Below are 19007 nucleotides of genomic sequence, written 5' to 3'. Positions count from 1 at the left end.
TAAGAAACACACTTCATTTAAAGAATCACCTCTACCTTGGAATTCAAGATATAAATTGATAAAGCAGAGAACCGATCCTTTTAATGCTACTTGGCTGCTCAAGAGATCAAATGGGATTAAGTTACCTCTCTTCAAATAAACAGACCAACAAAGCAAGTGCCCTTTAAACGGTAATCGTAACTGTTTAAAAATCTTTATTCAGTAACGGGGGCTTATAAGAAGCGGCACACAAGGTAAACTGGTTTACAAAAAGTTATTACAATCTACCTTATGTCATATATTATTCATAAGTTTAGGCTTTTGTTTTGCTTTTTAAGGGGATACTGATTTGGGATGTGGAGGACCTTATCCTGACAGGAAGGAAGCTCTCTCTGCCTCTAGAAGGGCTGTTCCACGCAGACCAGGCAAAGCCACTGCACTTTCACAGTCTCCCTTTAAACGACAATTTACACTTTCATGAAGCCATTTTTCAGTTCAAGTACAATATATTTGTATTTAGTGTAATCTCTTTAATGCTATAACCAATTTCACTTTTTTTAAAACAGGTAAATAAAAACACTATTCTACATTTACAGGTGTTCCATTTTTATACTCACAGTAAAGCATACAGTATTAAGTTAATATTCATTTACTTTCTTGTTATTTCCCCCATGATGCTATTATTTTTTTAGTCACCTATTTTGTGAATTTAATAGGAAAGTACTCTATTTTGAAAAAGCACAAGGAACTTTTGAAAAAAGTTATGAAGTTTTATTTTGTTTCAAAATGTGAGATGAAAAAACTTAAGCAAAACACCACCACCAACACACACACACACACACACACACACACACACACACACACACCCCTCTTCAGATAATTTTGGCTGACGACACTGCAGAACGGCTAATCTGATAATTAAAATCTTCCAGAACATGTGATGTTTAGATGGAGAGATCTATGCTGTCAACCAGACTTCAGTACCTCAGTTAAAAAAAAAAAAATCTTAAAACCTGAATACACAGACACGTCAAATTGTTAAACTGTAGCTGCTTTGAGAGCTCATTAATATAAACACAAAGTGTTTCGATTTATCCAAACTAACTTAGCAACACGGTATTTTGACTATTTTCTTAAAACACGCAGTCCAGCACATAAACAAATTTTGTACGGTGCAATGTAAGCAAATACCCAGAAAAATCCAGTTTCTAAGCAGGACAACATAGGACCAATATTGTCCTCAGTGGTTCGAAAGTCGCAAAAGCGATCCCCTGAGATAACCCGGAATTCACCAACCCAAGTATTCCAAGGGGTTCTCCCCGGCCACACAAACTACGACTCAAAACACGGTTCCGCAAACCCAGGTCCTGCATGTGCACAAAGGCGCAGTGCTGGAACGAGGAAGCTTCGCCAGGATGAAATCTCAACTCTAATTCACTAAAGAACAGCCAGGCTGTTTTCTAGAAAGCCTCTTCCCCGTATGGAACTATGCAAGCAGCCTCCTCAATTATTGACAGGAGGAAGGAAACACAGCTTTCGATTCCCACGTCTGGGGACACGGCTGGCCACCATCACGATGCCTCCAGCACCCTAAAACAACCCCCGGAGCCGAGGCCAGAATCGCCGCGGCCGAGCGTCCGGCGCTGACACAGCCCCATCACGGGCCCGGCCCTACCTTCCCGAGCCGCCGGGAGCCGGGAGCGGGCGTCGCCCGAGAAACGCACTCGGCGAGGACACAGTCACACGAGCCGGTCTCAGGTCTATGAATGAAACACCCAGGGTCGGTCTCGGCCACCGGGAAAAAACAAGCTCGGAGGGCGGGCAGGCGGGAGGGAGCCCGGGACGGGGGGCGGCCTCCTCCCCTGCCCCTGCCGGGCGATTTAAACGCGGCGCGAGGCGGCGCGGGGCCGGAGTCCCGGGCGTGACAGCCCCTCCGCCGCGGCCCGGTGGGCGTGCGCGGCGCGGGAGACGGAGCCGCCGCGGCCGGGGCGCGGCCCTGGGGCACTTCCTCACCTCGGCCGCGGCCCGGGAGGAGCGGAAGGGGCGCCGGAGCGCGGCGGCCGGGGAGGCGGGAGGAGAGGCGATCCCTCCCTCCGCACGAAAGCCCGGGGCCGGCTAGGGAGAGGCAGCGGCGAGCGCAGGCGAAGTCCGCCGCGGGCCGACGCCGGGAGACCCGCAGCCCGCGCCCCCGCCCCGCACGGCGGGCGCGCCCGGAGTCCCCGGCCCCGCCCGGCCCGTCCCCGCGCCCGCGCCCGCCCGGCCGGTCCGCACTCTACTCACGCTTGGGGCTGCTCCAGGCTCCGCGGCTCACACCGCATCGGGTCCCGGCCCCGCGGGCGGCGGCGGCGGCGCTGAGGGAGAGGAGGGCGGGCGGCTCGGCCCCCGCCTCCCGGCCCCTGTCCGCCGCCGCTCCGGAGCTGCCCGGCCGGGCCCGAGCCCTGCCTCGCGGGCGGCCCCAGCCCCAGTCCCTGCGGCCGCGGCAGCAGCAGCCCGAGACCTCAGCGGCCGCGGCGGCGGCACCGGAACTGCCGCTTTCTCCTCCTCGCTCCCTCGCCTCGCCGGCCCCCGCCGCACGCCCCCGCCCCCGACTCCTTTCTCCGTCGCCCCTGTTTTTTTTTTCCTTTTGTTTCCAGAATAAACTTTATTGGTCTCTTTTTCCGCTCACATCGTGTAAACAAACAACGAACTCTTCCCCACCCCCTCGCCTCCCCCCTCCTCCGGCAGAGGAGGGTCAGAGCTGAGGAGGGGCCGAACCTTCTGTGCCCCGGAAGCAGATGTGCGGGGAAGCGGAAGTGAAATGCAGGCGAGGAGACGCCGGGAATGGGCGAACGGGGGCCGCGCTACTGCGCCTGCGCCTGGCTTTTCCGCCCGAAGGCCGGGTGCAGCTCGGTCTGCTCTTCTGTCGCGGGTTTAATGATCCGTCTTCTGCGGTAGTGAGGGTGTTGTGTCACCCTAGGACAGCGGACCTGTCGTACAGTTGTTTCTACGAGCAGCAGGCGGGCTGGGGTAGAGACACAGGCATATTGGGAGCAAGTGGGTTAGTTCACTTTGACGTCCCCAGAGGAAACGAGCAGGGTTTGGGGCGCGAGGGGGCGCGGTGGCTCACCGGAGCGGTTACGGATCCGATCCGAGAAAGAACGCTTTTCACGAAGCGCCGCTGCGCGTTCCGCCAGCGCCGGGGGAAGGGGTGTCCCAGCCCGGGGCGGAATGCGCCGTCGCAGCGCTCCGCAGGCCTCTGCCTCACTTCGTGGAGACCTTTCGCTATGCCCTCGTGATTGTGGTTCGAACCCGCTTGTAGGATTCAGTTCTAACTGTTCGGAGGACGTAGAGACGTGTTCGCGTAAAGTCGGCAGAGGCTTCGGAAATGCCGTCTAGTTACCGATTTGATTCAAGGTGGGGGTCTGTGCACTTGAGATGGCCACCGATAACGCTGGGTGCTGCGCGTTTCTCTCGCCCCGCTGGTCTTTGGTTGTGATACTGGAAAAGCGTGGGGACGGTGGTGAGGAGTCTGAGATACGAGGACTCCAGCATCCGTTCCTCCTTGAGTAAATTTTAAGTAGTAGAGGCTTGGCAGTGACCCATCCTAGAGGTGTTGCAGTCTAGTTGTCTGGAGCAAACTCGAGCGCCCTACGTCGGCCCCATACCCCAATGGTAGATGGGATCTGTTCCTCCCTGCGGTGGTAGTTTCACTGGGCTGTATTTCTTTATTTCCTGTGTTTTCTTTCTTCCTTTTTCTCCTTTAGCTCTGGTTTTCATCTCACATTCCAGGGGATTGTGTTTCTAAATATTTTTCTCAAAGCAGTGTTTTTCAGCAGTTTCAGAACCCTGTTACTCCACAGTACGGAATTTTTAAAAAAAGCAACATTGAATTGCTAGTCAAAGTAAATCTTAAGGCAGTATTTCCCAAATTGTGTTTCAAGCACAGAGTTATGCGAGATATTAATAGGTAGACCTTGGTGGGGAAAAATATGCCAGGGATATTTTTCCTTCTAAAATTTATTATTTTTAATTTTATTTTTTTGAGCTGGAGTCTCACTCTCTCGCCCAGGCTGGAGTGCAATGGCACGATCTAGGCTCACTCCCCCTCCGCTTCCCAGGTTCAGGCGATTCTCCTGCCTCAGCCTCCCGAGTAACTGGGATTACAGGCACCTGCCACCATGCCAGCTAACTTTTGTATTTCTTAGTAGAGGTGGGGTTTCACCAAAAATACCTGACCTCGGGTGATCCACCCCCATCAGCCTCTCAAAGTGCTGGGATTTCAGGCGTGAGCCACCACGCCCAGCCTATTTTTTATTTTTTTTTGTAGAGACACGGTCTTGCTTTGTTGCCCAGACTGGTCTCCAACTCCTGGGCTCAAGAGATTCATCTACCTTGGCTTCCCGAAGTGTTGGGATTACGGGCATGAGCAGACATGCCCAGCCTAATATTTGTTGTTTTTTAATAAGTAACAAAATGCTGATTACCTGTTTTTTGTTATGTGATTATCTGCCCTTAAGAAGTCATGCGTCATAGCAGAAAAAGCCATACCTGGTACTTGAATGCGTGACACTATTCATTGGTGCAAAAGTAGCATTTCCTATCCAATTTGCAGTTGATATGTTTGCCTTCTATGGTGGCCATTGGTCTTAGGTGTCACCTTGCTTTCAAAGGTTTTTGCAGTGTTATTCAGTGTTTAAAATATCTATATGATATAAACATCTATATGACCAAACTTAATCACTCAAGGACTGGGAGCTGAAAGGTTCCCCCCCCCCGCCCGCAGAAGCCCAAGATCAATGAAAGAAGGTTTTAAAGAAATACTGATTCTCAGGCTGCAAATGAAACAAAAAAAATGGAATGCTTCAAAATTAAATAATTGCATCCTAAGGGTTCTAAAGTCAGGAGGTGAAATGTCCAATATGTAACTATAGTTCTGTTCTAATAATCAGAATTATAATGACAGTTACTTGCCTTTTGGGTTTATTTCCATTGAAAATCATGATAACTGATAAATATGCACCAAAACATTCCCTAATACCACTTAAGTCACTACTAACCTTTGAAGTCCTTGTAAATAAGAGTCAACTTGGTTCTGTAGCAGTCTACTTTAAATTTATAAAATTGCCAAGTCAAACAATTAAAAAAAACACACACCAAGAGATAACAATTTGAGCTACCATATAGCACTTTTAACTTCTGTTGTGGTTAGAAAACATGCTTTTGGCCAGGTGTGGTGACTCAAGCCTGTAGTCCCAGCCGTTGGGAGGCTGAGGCAAGTGGATCACCTGAGGTCGGGAGTTCGAGACCAGCATGGTTAACATGGCAAAACCCTGTCTCTGCTAAAAGTACAAAAATTAGACGGGTGCGGTGGCACATGCCGATAGTCCCAGCTACTTGGGAGGCTGAGGGAAGAGAATCACTTGAACCTGGGAGGTGGCGGTTGCAGTGAACCAAGTTCGTGCCACTGCACTCCAGCCTGGGTAACACAGACTTCATCTTACACACACATATCCACACACAAAAAACCACAACATACTTTTAAGAGTTTAGTTCTTTTCAATCTAAGGTTTGTGTTGCCCCAGAATATCTTGGTGAATGTCCCATGTGCACTTAAGAAAAAGTATTTTGTTTGCTGTTGTTAGGTGGAATGTAGTTTCGTACCAAGTTGATGATTTTGTTAGCATTGATATAATTGTAGATTTCTTTATCTCTCAGTTCACTTCTGTGTATTTTTGCTTTGTGTGTTTTAAAGCTTTGTTGTTAGATGTGTACACATTTAGAACTATGTGTTTTGATAAATTGACTTTTTCATCAATCTGTGCTCTCTTTATTCATAGTAACATCTTTGTTCTGAAATCTACTTTGTCTAATATTGATACAGCCAGTTCAGCTTTTTTGATTAAATTTTTCGTTGTATATTTTTTCCCATCTTTTTTTCTATCTATTTTTATATTTAAAGTAGGTTACTTGTAGACACCACATATTAGATCTTTTTTAAAAATTCCAATCTGATAATTTCTGTGTTTAGGTAATTTACATTCAATGTAATTATATGGTTTGATTTAGGTCTGTCATTTTATTATTTGTTTCTGTTTGTCCTCTATATTTTTGTTTTTATTTTCCTACTTTCTTATGGATTATTTGAAAATTTTTAAATATTCCATTTTTATTTATACACTGTAGTTTTAGTATATTTCTTTGTAAGTTTTTTGGTAGTTTTTTATGGATTATAATATACATACCTAAACTTTTGCAGTCCAGTTAGTATTGCTATTACACCACTTCAGGTAAAATGTGGAAAGAAGCCTTCCAACCGTACAGGTTTACCGCTGTCTCCTTCCCCACCCGCTGACTTCATGTCATTAGGTGGTATCTGTATCACATTTATATATATGGAAGCCCCATCCGACGTTTTTATAAGTTTTGCTTTCAATAGTCATATAGAACTGAAGATTAAATGATTATCTTTTACATTTACCTATCCATTTACATCTATGTTTTGCTTAATTCCTGAAAATCCTTTTTCCTTCTGGTAGAATTTCCTTTTATCTTGAAGAATTGTAGCATTCTTTTTAGAGTAAGTCTGCTATGACAAATTACCTTGGTTTTCCCTCATTTGAGAATATTTTATTTTTGCCTTCATTTCTGCAGAATATTTAGCTGATTATACAATTCTTGGTTAACGGTTTTCTCCCCTCCCCAACCCCTCAGTACTTTGTAGAATCATCGTCGCATTTCTTAGAAGATAAACGGCTTAGATACTTAAAAGATAACCACAGATGCTTTCCTCAGAATTCCAGTATGTGAGCTAAGAGATCAAGTATCTGAGAAGTTCATCTTAAAACACTTAAAAGTCAATGTTTTCCATTCCATCCATGCCTTGCCTAGAGTTCAGTATGAATGTTCATTACACTTACACAACCATGTTAAAGTCTAACTGCTGTCTTTACACTTAGCACGAGAATTCAGGCAAAGCACCTTTCCGTACTTGGGGTACAAAACAATTCTGGCCACAGAAAGGAGACAAATGTGCAGTGTTCTAAAGTTACCAGGAGTGCATGCATGGAAAAATCAAAGCTTCAAAACTCATGGAAGACTATTGTCAGCCAGGTGTGGTGGCTGACGCCTGTAATCCTAACACTTCGGGAGGCAGAGGTGAGTGGATCACTTGAGCCCAACAGTTTGAGACCAACCTGGGCAACATGGCAAAACACTGTCTCTACAAAATAATACAAAAAAATGAATCGGTCCTAGTGGCATGCACCTATAGTCCCAGCTGTGCAGGCGGCTGTTGCTGAGGTGGGAGGATCCCTTGAGCCCAGAAGTTTGAGGCTGCAGTGGGCCATGAGCATACCATGGCACTCTGGCCTGGGCAACAGAGCAAAACCATGTCTCCAATAAACAAATAAATAAAACATAAAGAAACTATCTTCAGGTCTCATCTGTTGTCATTCAAATAGTTTTCCCCAATACGTAATTTTTCATTTTTCTCTAGATTATATCAAGATTTAAAAGTTTTGGTTTTTAAATGGTTTGCTTCTGATATGTTGAGGTATTGTTTTATTTATTCTGTTTGTGTTTGTTTAGTTTCTGAATTTGTAAAATTATGTATTTCACTAAGTTTCGGAAGTTTTCAGAAATTCCTTTTGCCAGATATTTTTCTGCCTCTGTTGTTGTCTCCTGGGAATCCAGTGACGAGAATGTTAACTGTTTTGATATTGTCCTACATATCTCTAAGGCTGTTCTTTTTTTTTTTTTTCAATCTTTTTTCCTCTCTCTCGTTCCTCCTATCTATCCATGCGGGGTATTTTCTGGTGCTATATCTTGCAATTCACTTACTTTTGTTTCTGTCATATCTATTCTGATATTGACATTCCAGCCATCTCACCAAGAGATTTTTTAAATCTTAGATACTGTGTGTTTTAACTCTTCATTTTCTGATTACCTGTTTTTTGAAGGGTTTCTGTTCCTCTCCTGAGAACCTACACCTTTCTGTTCAAGTTTGGTCTTTACCTCAGGGGTAAAGTTAGTAGCTGCTTTAAAGTCTTTCTCTGATAAGTCCAACATTTGGAAAGGATTGGCATTTATTGATTGTCCTTTCCCTTGAGAATTAGACACATTCTCCTGTTTTTTGTTTTTTGTTTTTTTAATGTGCCAAGTCATTTTGGATTGTATACTGGAAAATTTGAATATTATGTTGATTTGATTATACGTTCTGTTACCCCTGGATACTGTTAATTTTTGGTTTGTTTTAGTAGGCAATCCATGTGACTAAGCACACTCTTGCTTCCTATAGACAGTAATTCTAATCTCAGTTTAGATTTTAATGCCTTTCCTGGGCTGCTTTGGTCCTAACCTGTGCGTGTGCTTGCTACTCAGGGGTTAGTCTGAGCTGTAGTTCAAACTTTCTTTTTCATTTTACTTTCTGATTGTGATTTGAGTTCAAGGGATACGTGTGCAGATTTGTTACATGGGTAAATTGCGTGTCATGGGGGTGTGGTGTACAGATAATTTTGTCACCCAGGTAATCTCTTAATACCCTATAGGTAGTTTTTCCATCCTCACCTTCCTGCCACCCTTCACCCTCCAGTAGGCTCCAGTGTCTATTGTTCCCGTTTTTGTGTCCATGTGTACTCAATGTTTAGTTCCCACTTGATTTTCTGTTCCTGCATTAACTTGTTTAGGATTAGAGCCTCCAGCTCCATCCATGTTGCTGAAAGGCCATGATCTCATTTTTTAATAACTGTGTAGTATTCGATGGTGTATGTGCACCACATTTTCTTTATCCAGTTCTCTGTTGATGGGCATCTAGGTTGATTCTATGTCTTTGCTATTGTGAATAGTGTGCGATAAACATACACGTAACTGTGTCTTTATGGTATAACGATTTATATTCCTTTGGGCAGGTACCCAGTAATGAAATTGCTGGGCCAAATGGTAGTTGTGTTTTAAATTCTTGGAGAAATCGCCAGACTGCTTTCCACAGTGGCTGAGCTAATTTATATTCCCACCAGCAGTGTATAAGTGTTCCCTTTCCTCTACAACCTTGTTATTTTCTGACTTTTTAGTAGTAGCCATTCTGACTGCTGTGGGATGGTATTTCACCGTGCTTTTGATTTGCATTTCCCTAATGATTAGCGATATTGAGCGTTTTTTCATGTGCTCTTTGACCATGTGTTTGTCTTCTTTTGAGAAGTGCCTATTCATGTACTTTGCCCATTTTTAATGGGGTTGTTTGTATTGTGCTTGTTGATTTGTTTATGTTCCTTATAGATTCTGAATATTAGACCTTTGTTGGGTGCTTAGTTTGCAAATATTTTCTTCTATTCTGTAGGTTGTCTGATTGCTCTATTGGTAGTTTCTTTTGCTATGCAGAAGCTCTTCTGTTTAATTAGGTCTCGTTTTCCAATTTTCATTTTTGTTGCAGTTGCTTTTGGCATCTTCGTCATGAAGTCTTTGCCTGAGCCAATGTCCAGAATGGTATTTCCTAGATTTTCTTCTAGGGTCTTTATAGCTTTGGGTTCTATATTTAAGTCTTTAATCCATCTTGAGTTGATTTTTGTATATAGTGAAAGTTACAGGTCTGATTTTAATCTTCTGCATGTGACTAGCCAGTTGTCCCAGCAGCCTTTATTGAATAGGGAGTCCTTTCCCCGTTGCGTGTTTTTGTCAACATTGTTGAAGATCAGATGGTTGAAGATGTACGGCTTTATTTCTAGGCTCTGTGTTCTGTTCCATTGGTCTGTGTGTCTGTTTTTGTATCAGTACCATGCTGTTTTGGCTACTCTGTAGTAAAGTTTGAAGTCAGATAGTGTGATGCTTCTGGCTTTGTTCTTTTTGCTTAGGATTGCTTTGGGTATTTGGGCTCTTTTTTGGTTCCAAATGAATTTTAGAATGTTTTTCTCTAATTCTGTGAAAAATGTCATTGGTAGTTTGACAGGGCTAGCATTGAATCTGTAAATAGCTGTGGGCAATATGATCATTTTAATAATATTGATTCTTCCTATCCATGAGCATAGAATGTTTTTTCATTTGTTTGTGTCAGCTATGACTTTTTTCAGCAGCGTTTTGTAATTCTCGTTGTAGAGCTCTTTCACCTCCCTGCTTAGCCGTATTCCTATTCCTTTTTGTTGCTGTTGTGAATAGGATTTCACTGTTGATTTGGCTCGCAGCTTGGATGTTATTGGTATATAGAAATGGTACTGATTTTTTGTACATTGATTTTATATCCTAAAATTTTGCTGAAGTTGTTCATCAGATCTAGAAGCCTTTGGGCAGAGACTATGGAGTCTTTTAGGTAGAGTATCACAGCCTCTGTGAAGAGAGATGGTTTGGGTTCCTCTCTTACTTGTATGCTTTTTATTTCTTTCTCTTGTCTGATTGCTCTGGCTACAACTTCTAGTGATATGTTGAATAGGAGTGTGGGAATAGGCATTTTTGTCTTATTCCAGTTCCTAAGGAGAGTAGGTCCAGCTTTTGCCCATTCAGTATGATGTTGGCTGTAGGATAACTCCTATATTTTAGGGTTTGTATCTTTGGTGTCTAGTTTGTTAAGGGTTTTTAACATAAAGGGATTTGAATTTTATCAAAAACTTTTTCTGTATTTGTTGAGATGTTCATGCAGTTTTTGTTTCTGTTTATGAGATGAATCACTTTTATTGATTTGTATATGTTGAACCAAACTCTGCATCCCAGAAATAAAGCCTGCTTGATGGTGGTGGATTAGCTTTTTGATGTGCTGCTGGATTTGGTATGCTGGTATTTTATTGTAGATTTTTGCATTTATGGTCATCAGGGATATTGGTCTGAAGTTTTTTTTATTTGTTGTGTCTCTGCCAAGTTTTGATATCAGAATGATGCTGGCATTATTGAATGAGTAAGGGAGGAGACCTTCTCCTCAATTATTTGGAATAGTTTCAGTAGGATTAGTACCAGCTCTTCTTTCTATGTCTGGTAGAATTGGGCTATGAATTTGTCTGGTCCAGGGCTTTTTCTGGTTAGTAGATTTTTTATTACTGATTCAATTTTAGAACTCATTATTGGTTTATTCAAGTACCCACGTTCTTTTTGGTTCAATCTTGGGAAGTTGTATGTTTCCAGGAATTTATCCATTTCTACTATGTTTTCTAGTTTGTGAGGTATTCGTAGTATTCTTGGGCAGTGGTAATGCCCCCTTTGTCCTTTCTGGTTGTGTTTATTTGAATCTTCTCCCTTTCTTCTTTATTAGTCTAGCTAGCTGTCTATCAATCTTGTTTATTCTTTTAAGAAACCCACTTTTGGTTTTGTTGTTCTTCTGTATGGCTTTTCCTGTCTCTGTTTCATTCAGTTCCGTTCAGCTCTGCTCTTCTTCTGCTACCTTTGGGGTTGGTTTGCTCTTGGTTTTCAGGTTCCTCGAGGTGTGACGTTAGGTGTTGACTTGAGATCTTTGGACGCTTTGCTGTAGGCGTCTGGCGCCACCGTCTTCCTTGTAACGCTCCTTTGGCTGCGTCACAGACTCTCTAGTGTGTTGTATGCTTGTTTTCATTAGTTTCAAATCATTTCGTGATTTCTGCCTTAATTTCATTGTTTACCCAAATGTCATTTGGGAGCAGATTGTTTAATTTTCACTTAATTGTTTGGTTTTAGTAGATTTTCTTGGTATTGGTTTCTGTTGTTGGTTTTTTTTTTTGGAGTTGGGTTCCAAGGGTGTGGTTGGTGGGATTTGTTTTGCTTTATGGCCAAGTGTGTGATAAATTTCAGAGTATATGCCATGTGCAGATGAGAAGAATGTACATTCTATGTTGGTGGAGTGGTCTGTAGATGTCTGTTAGGTCCATTTCATCAAATATCAAGTTTAGGTTCCAAATATCTTTGTTAGTTTTTCTGCCTCAGTGATGTGTCTAATACTGTCAGTCGGGTGTTAAAGTCTCCCACAATTATTGTGTAGTTATCTAAGTCTCCTCATGAGTCTCTAAGAACTTGTTTTATTAATCTGGGTGCTCCAGTATCGGGCAGATATATATTTAGGATAGTTAAGTCTTCTTGTTGAATTGAATACAGAGACACTGACAGTGGGAACGTTCAGCTGGGTGTGGACAGCTGCTCCGCAGGCCAGAGCTCAGGGCTGTGTCTCGTGAAGACTACCGGGTAGGGGCTCATAAGGAAGACAGGCTAGGCTCCTCTCTGGCAGCTGTGGTATCCCGGAAGTGGCAGTGAAGTGACCAGTCCCTTTGTTCCTTCTCCAGACCAAGGGCAATAGGGCAGGACCACTTCAGCTGCAGCGACAGAGTGGCTGTGGGTTGTCTGTGGAATTTCTTCATCAGTGAAATGCAGAACCCTGACTAAGGGTTCAAGTCAGGGTGGTGCAGTTGTGCTGGGAGCCCAGGTTGAGAGGCCCTGCTCAGTGAAGAGTCACAGGGACAGGGACCCATGTGGAAAGAGCCTGGTTACTTTTCTGTAAGGCATCTGTGCTGTGCTGAAGCACAGTCATCCTTAGGCTCTTCACTTTCTTAGGAGCCCAAGGCCAGTAGGAGTGGAGGCCGCAGAGCAGCAAGAATGGTATGCCTGCCTGTTACCTCTGGGGGCTCTGTCCCAGGGGAATGCAGAAGTGCTCCCAGCCTGAGAGCTCAGGTGGGGCTGGGATGGTCATGCTGGGGTCTCAAGCCAGTGGGCCTTGTCCAGCAGGGTACAGCAAAGGCGAGGTCTGCAGTCTGCCCACACCTCAGCCCCATGGGTTTAGCCCTTATCCTAGGGGCATGAGAGAGAGTGTGGCCTCCCCTACTGCTGGAGCTACTAGTTTCCAGGTCTCTGCATGTGCCTGAGTGGTGGCTCTGCCCAGACTCCATGCAGCTCTCTGTGTCGGTGTGGAGGCCTTAGGTAGAAGAGGTCAGGAAGGATCTTCTGAGCTCAGGGTTTAAAAGGTCCGTGGCAGAAGTGCGGCTGCCCAGCGGCTCTCACTCACCATTTCCCTACACTGGGGAGTCTCGCTTGGATCCACAGGAATTCTGGGTGAGCAGCTGTCTTGTGTCACTCCTCTCTGTTCTCCATGGGTTGCATTGCTTTCTTGATGAATCCTAGCAAGTCCTCCTGGACAATCCCGTTGAAGAGCTGGTGTTGACTTACCATTCTGTCTCTTCTCCATGAGAGCAGTGCACACTCGCTGCTTCTAGTCAGCCATCTTTGGTAGTTTAAATTTTAGTTCAGGTTTTAAAACCTTTGCTATGCTTCTGTTGATCTGTGCAAACTTTATGAAGCTCAGGGATAAGCCCACATCTTGCATAGGCTCATACACAGACTTAGAGATCCCCTTTCCAGCTCTCTCCTCTCTGGAAATTCCCATGTTCTGGCCTTCTGAGTCCCCTTTTCCTGGTTCCTCTGTCCAGAAAGGTGGGTTTTTATTGCAGTTTTAGCCATTCAGGCTGCTACTCTTCTGCACAGTTCTGTGACTAGGGCCTTTCCTTGGGGAGAAGCCATGAGATAGAAAAACAAAGACCTGGGAAACGTACCCCTTGGAGGTGGCACCTCAGCATTTTTGACTACCTTCCGTGACCAACTTGCTTTTGTTTACTTTTCAGAGTCCTCAGGTAGTTGCTTTATTTTGTCTAGAGCTTTAGAGGGAGAATTAGGCTACAGTGGGGCTTATCCTACCATGCTGGAGGTAGAACTTTGAAACTATGGTTAAATATTTTATTATTTGTTTCTTTATATGTGTCATGGCACAAGAAAGTCAGTTCCATGAGACCAGTATTGTTTTCACAGCACATAAACAGGCGCTAGATTTATGGGAGGACTCAAATGGGAAACAGGTTGATATATATGCTGTTTGTTAGAAAAGGAACAGGTCCATGTTACAAACAGAAGTGTGGCACCAGACATCACCTAGTGTCATGTGTTAGACAAGCACTAGCAGTGAAAAGAAAGTCTACATCTTTCAACAACTAAGAAGTATATATCATCTCAAAGTATAATTAAATCTAATTTCAATTTATTTGGAGTGAAGCAATAGATTATTTGCAAATAATGTCTTTTAAACACACAGAGTATTATCCACAAATAAACTTGTATTAGCTTATTTGAGCTATCTTGTGAGCTATACATTTTTAACTTTAAAAACATTTTTATTGATACATAATGTTTGCACATATTTATGGGGTATATATGATATTTTGTTACTTGCATAGACTGTGTAATGATCAAGTAGGGATAGTCATGACATCCCTCACCTCAAGTATGTATCAGTTCTATGTTTTGGGAACATTTTAAGTCCCCTCATCCAGCTATTTTGAAATATACGTTGTTGTGAACTATTGTCGCCCACTCTGCTATCGAACATTAGAACTTACTTCTTCTATCTAACCGTATGTTTCAACCAATTAACCAATCTCCCTTCATTCTCTGCCCGCAACACACACACCCTTCCCAGTCACTGGTAGCCATCATTCTACTCTCTACCTCCATAAGATTGGTGTTTTAGCTCCCACGTATGAGTGAGAACACACAATATTTGTCTCTCTGAGCCTGGCTTAGTTTCAGAAGGAGCACCCAGATTCATAAAGCAAGTTCTTAGAGACCTACAAAGAGTCTTAGACTCCCACACAATAAGAGTGGGAGACTTTAACACTCCACTGTCAATATTAGATGGATCAACGAGTCAGAAAATTAACAAGGATATTCAAGACTTGAACTCAGCTCTGGACCAAGCAGACCTAATAGACATCTATGGAACTCTCCACCCCAATTGACAGAATATACATTCTTCTCAATACAACATTGCACTTATTCTAAAATTGACCACAGAATTGGAAGTAAAACACTCCTCAGCAAATACGAAAGAACGGAAATTATAACAAACAGTTTCTCAGACCTCAGTGCAATCAAATTAGAACTCAGGATTAAGGAATTCACTCAAAACCACACACCTACATGGCAACTGAACAATGTGCACCTGAATGACTACTGGGTAAATAACGAAACTAAGGCAGAAATAAAGAAATTCTTTGAAACCAATGAGAACAAAGACAACTTACCAGAATCTCTGGGACACAGCCAAAGCAGTGTTTAGAGGGAAATTTGTAGCACTAAATGCCCACAAGAGAAAGCAGGAAAGATCTAAAATCGACATCCTAACATCACAATTAAAAGAACTAGAGAAACAAGAGCAAACATTCAAAAGCTAGTAGAAGACATAAACAACTATCAGAGCAGAACTGAAGGAGATAGAAACACTAAAGACTCTTCAAAAAAATCAATGAATCCAGAAGCTGATTTTTTGAAAAGATCAACAAAATAGACCACTAGCCAGACTAATAAAGAAGAAAAGAGAGAAGAATCAAATAGACACAATAAAAAATGATAAAGGGGATATTACCATCAATCCTACAGAAATACAAACTACCACCAGAGAATACTATAAACACTTATACGCAAATAAACTAGAAAATCTAGAAGAAATGGAAACGGATTAATTCCTGGACATATACACCCTCCCGAGACTAAATCATGGAGAAGTCAAATCCCTGAGTAGACCAATGACAAGTTCTGAAATTGAGGCAGTAATTAATAACCTACCAACCAAAAAAAGCCCAGGAGCAGACTGATTCACAGCTGAATTCTACGAGAGGTACAAAGAGGAGCTGATACAGTTCCTTCTGAAACTACTGCAAACAATAGAAAAAGAGGGACTCCTCCCTAACTCATTTTATGAGGCCAGCATCATCCTGATACCAAAACCTGGCAGAGACACAACAAAAAAAGAAAATTTCAGGCCAGTATCCCTGATGAACATTGATAGAAAAATTCTCAGTACTGGCAAACTGAATCCAGCAAGACATCAAAAAGCTTATCCATCATGATCAAGTCAGCTTCATCCCTGGGATGCAAGGCTGGTTCAATATATGCAGATCAATAAGTGTAATCCATCATGTAAACAGAACCAATGACAAAAACCACATGATTATCTCAATAGTTACAGAAAAGGCTTTGTATAAAATTCAATACCCTTGCATGCTAAAAACGCTCAATAAACTAGGTATTGATGGAATGTATCTCAAAATAATAAGAGCTATTTATGACCAACCCACAGCCATATGGGCAGAAACTGGAAGCATTCCCTTTGAAAACTGGCACAAGACAAGGATGCCCTCTCTCACCATTCCTATTCAACATAGTATTGGAAGTTCTGGCCCGAGCAATCAGTCAAGAGAAATAAATAAAGAATATTCAAATAGGAAGAGAGGAAGTTAAATTTTCTCTGCAGATGATATTATTGTATATTTAGAAACCCCATCATCTCAGCCCAAAATCTCCTTAAGCTGATAAGCAACTTCAGCAAAGTCTCAGGATACAAAATCAATATGCAAAAACCATAAGCATTCCTATACACCAATCATAGACAAACAGAGAGCCAAATCATGAGTGAACTCCCATTCACAATTGCTACAAAGAGAATAAAATACCTGGGAATACAACGTGAAGAACCTCTGCAAGGAAAACTACAAACCACTGCTCAAGGAAATAAGAGAGGACACAAACACATGGAAAAACATTCCATGCTCATGGATAGGAAGAATCAATGTTGTGAAAATGGCCATAATGCCCAAAGTAGTTTATGGATTTAATACTATTCCCATCAAGCTACCATTGACTTTCTTCACAGAATTGGAAAAAAACCACCTTAAACTTCATATGGAACCAAAAAAGAGCCTGCATAGCCAAGACAACCTTAAGCAAAAAGAACAAAGCTGGAGGCATCATGCTACCTGACTTTAAACTATACTACAAGGCTACAGAAACCAAAACAGCATGGCACTGGTACCAAAACAGAGATATAGACCAATGGAACAGAACGGAGGCTTCAGTAATAACACCACACATCTACAAACATCTGATCTTTGACAAACCTGACAAAAACAAGCAATGGGGAAAGGATTCCCTATTTAATAAATGCTATTGGGAAAACTGGCTAGCCATATGCAGAAAACTGAAACTGGACCCCTTCCTTAACACCTTATCCAAAAATTAACTCAAGCTGGATTAAAGACTTAAGACCTAACAACATAAAAACCATAGAAGAAAACCTAGGCAGTACCATTCAGGACATAGGCATGGGCAAAGATTTCATAACTAAAACACCAAATGCAATGCAACAAAAGCCAAAATTGACAAATGGGACCTAATTAAAGAGCTTCCACACAGCAAAAGAAACTATCATCAGAGTGGACAGGCTACCTACTAAATGGGAGAAAAGTTTTGTGATCTCTCCATCTGACAAAGGGCTAATATCAAGAATCTCCAAAGAACTTAAACAAATTTACAAGAAAATAACAAATGACTCCATCAAAAAGTGGGCAAAGGATATGAACAGGCACTTCTCAGAAAAAGACATTTATGTGGCCAAGAAACATGAAAAAAAGCTTATCATCAGTGATCATTAGAGAAATGCAAATCAAAACCACAGTGAGATACCATCTCATGCCAGTTAGAATGGTGATCATTAAAAAGTCAAGAAACAACAGATGCTGCAGAGGATATGGAGAAATGGGAACACTTACACTGTTGGTGGGAGTGTAAACTAGTTCAACCATTGTGGAAGACAATGTGGCGATTCCTCAGGGATCTAGAACCAGAAATACCATTTGACCCAGCAATCCCATTACTGGGCATATACCCAAAGGAGTATAAATCATTCTGTTATAAAGATACATGCACATGTATGTTTATTGCAGCACTGTTCACAGTAGCAAAGACCTGGAACCAACCCAAATGCCCATCAAGGATGGACTGGATGAAGAAAATGTGGCACATATACACCATGGAATACTATACAGCCATAAAAAAGGATGAGTTCATGTCCTTTGCGGGGACGTGTGGATGAAGCTCGAAACCATGATTCTCAGCACAGCAACACAAGAACAGAGAACCAAACACCACATGTTCTCACTCGTAAGCGGGAGTTGAACAATGAGAACACATGGACACAGGGAGGGGGAACATCACACACCAGCACCTGTTGGGGTTGGGGGATAGGGGAGGGATAGCATTAGGAGAAATACCTAATGCAGATGATGGGTTGATAGATGCAGCAAACCACCATGGCATGTGTATACCTATGTAACAAACCTGTATGTTCTGCACATGTTTCTCAAAATTTTAAATATAATAAATAAAAACAATTTTTGTTTTCTTGATCCTTTGTATTGATCTTTTTAGTCTCTATTTCATTTAGTTCAGCTCTGATATTTGATCTTTATTATTTATTCTGCAGATTTTGGGTCCGGTTTGCTCTTTTCTACTTCTTTGAGGTACATCATTAGGTTGTTTATTTGAGATCTTTGTGCATTTTTTTTCTGGTGTAGATGTTTGCTGCTATAAACTTCTCTCTTAGCATTGCTTGCTATATCACTTAGGTTTTGGTATGCTGTATTTAGATTTTCATTTGTGTCAAGACAGTTTTTGATTTCCTCCTTAACTTCTTCCTTGACCCAATGGTCATTCAGGAACATGCTGTTTAATTTTTATCTTTTTGTACTGTTTCTGAAGTTCCTCTTGTCGTTGATTTCTAATTTTATTCCATTGTGGTCTGAGAAGTTACTTGATATAATTTTGATTTTAAAAATTTATTGAGGTTTGTTTTACGGCCTAACATATGGTCTATCTTAAAGGATGTCCCACGTGCTGATGAGAACAGTGTATATTCTGCAGCCGTTGGAGGTAACATTCTGTAAATATCTCTTAGGTTCATTTGGTCTAAATTATTAAATTCTATCTCGACGATCTTTCTAATGCTGAGAGTGGGATGTTGAAGTCTCCAACTATTATTGTATTGAACCTATCTCTCCCTTTAGATCTAAAAGTACTGTCTTTATAGACCTGGGTGCTCCATTGTTGGGTGAATATGTATTTAGAATTGTTACATCTTTTTGCTACATTGATCTCTTTTATCATTATATTATTACCATCTTTGTCTCTTTTTACCGTTGTTGACTTAACGTCGGTTTTGTCTGATGTAAGTATAGCTACTCCAGATCGCTCTTGGTTTCCAATTTGTATTGAATATCTTTTCCATTCCCTTT

General features: G+C 42.1%; 2 protein-coding genes across 10 annotated transcripts in view; one reads left to right on the top strand and one right to left on the bottom strand.

Moving 5' to 3' along the window:
• The window catches only part of PIK3CA (phosphatidylinositol-4,5-bisphosphate 3-kinase catalytic subunit alpha), a 91001-nt gene extending 88495 nt beyond the window's left edge, over positions 1–2506 (bottom strand). Inside the window, exon 1 of one of the 2 annotated variants that reach the window (XM_064366804.1) lies at positions 2260–2506. The gene's annotated coding sequence lies outside the window, so the exon portion shown is untranslated. Of the gene's footprint in view, positions 1–1654; positions 1673–2259 lie in introns of those variants that run through there. The other variant, XM_064366806.1, reaches the window with a different exon arrangement.
• Positions 2507–2807: 301 nt separating this feature from the next.
• The window catches only part of ZMAT3 (zinc finger matrin-type 3), a 122204-nt gene continuing 106004 nt past the window's right edge, over positions 2808–19007 (top strand). For 2 of the 8 annotated variants that reach the window (XM_012472267.3, XM_064366810.1), the window contains exon 1: positions 2809–3016. The gene's annotated coding sequence lies outside the window, so the exon portion shown is untranslated. Of the gene's footprint in view, positions 3017–3193; positions 3373–6502; positions 7114–12924; positions 12946–19007 lie in introns of those variants that run through there. The other 6 variants (XM_012472264.3, XM_064366809.1, XM_064366811.1 and 3 more) reach the window with 5 other exon arrangements.

Source organism: Aotus nancymaae, unplaced genomic scaffold, assembly GCF_030222135.1.
Source record: "Aotus nancymaae isolate 86718 unplaced genomic scaffold, 86718_ANA_hifiasm-v0.15.2.pri h1tg000067l, whole genome shotgun sequence".
Taxonomy (NCBI): Eukaryota; Metazoa; Chordata; class Mammalia; order Primates; family Aotidae; genus Aotus; species Aotus nancymaae.
The sequence above is the reverse complement of the archived record's forward strand: the minus strand, read 5'-3'. Positions and strand labels throughout refer to the sequence as shown.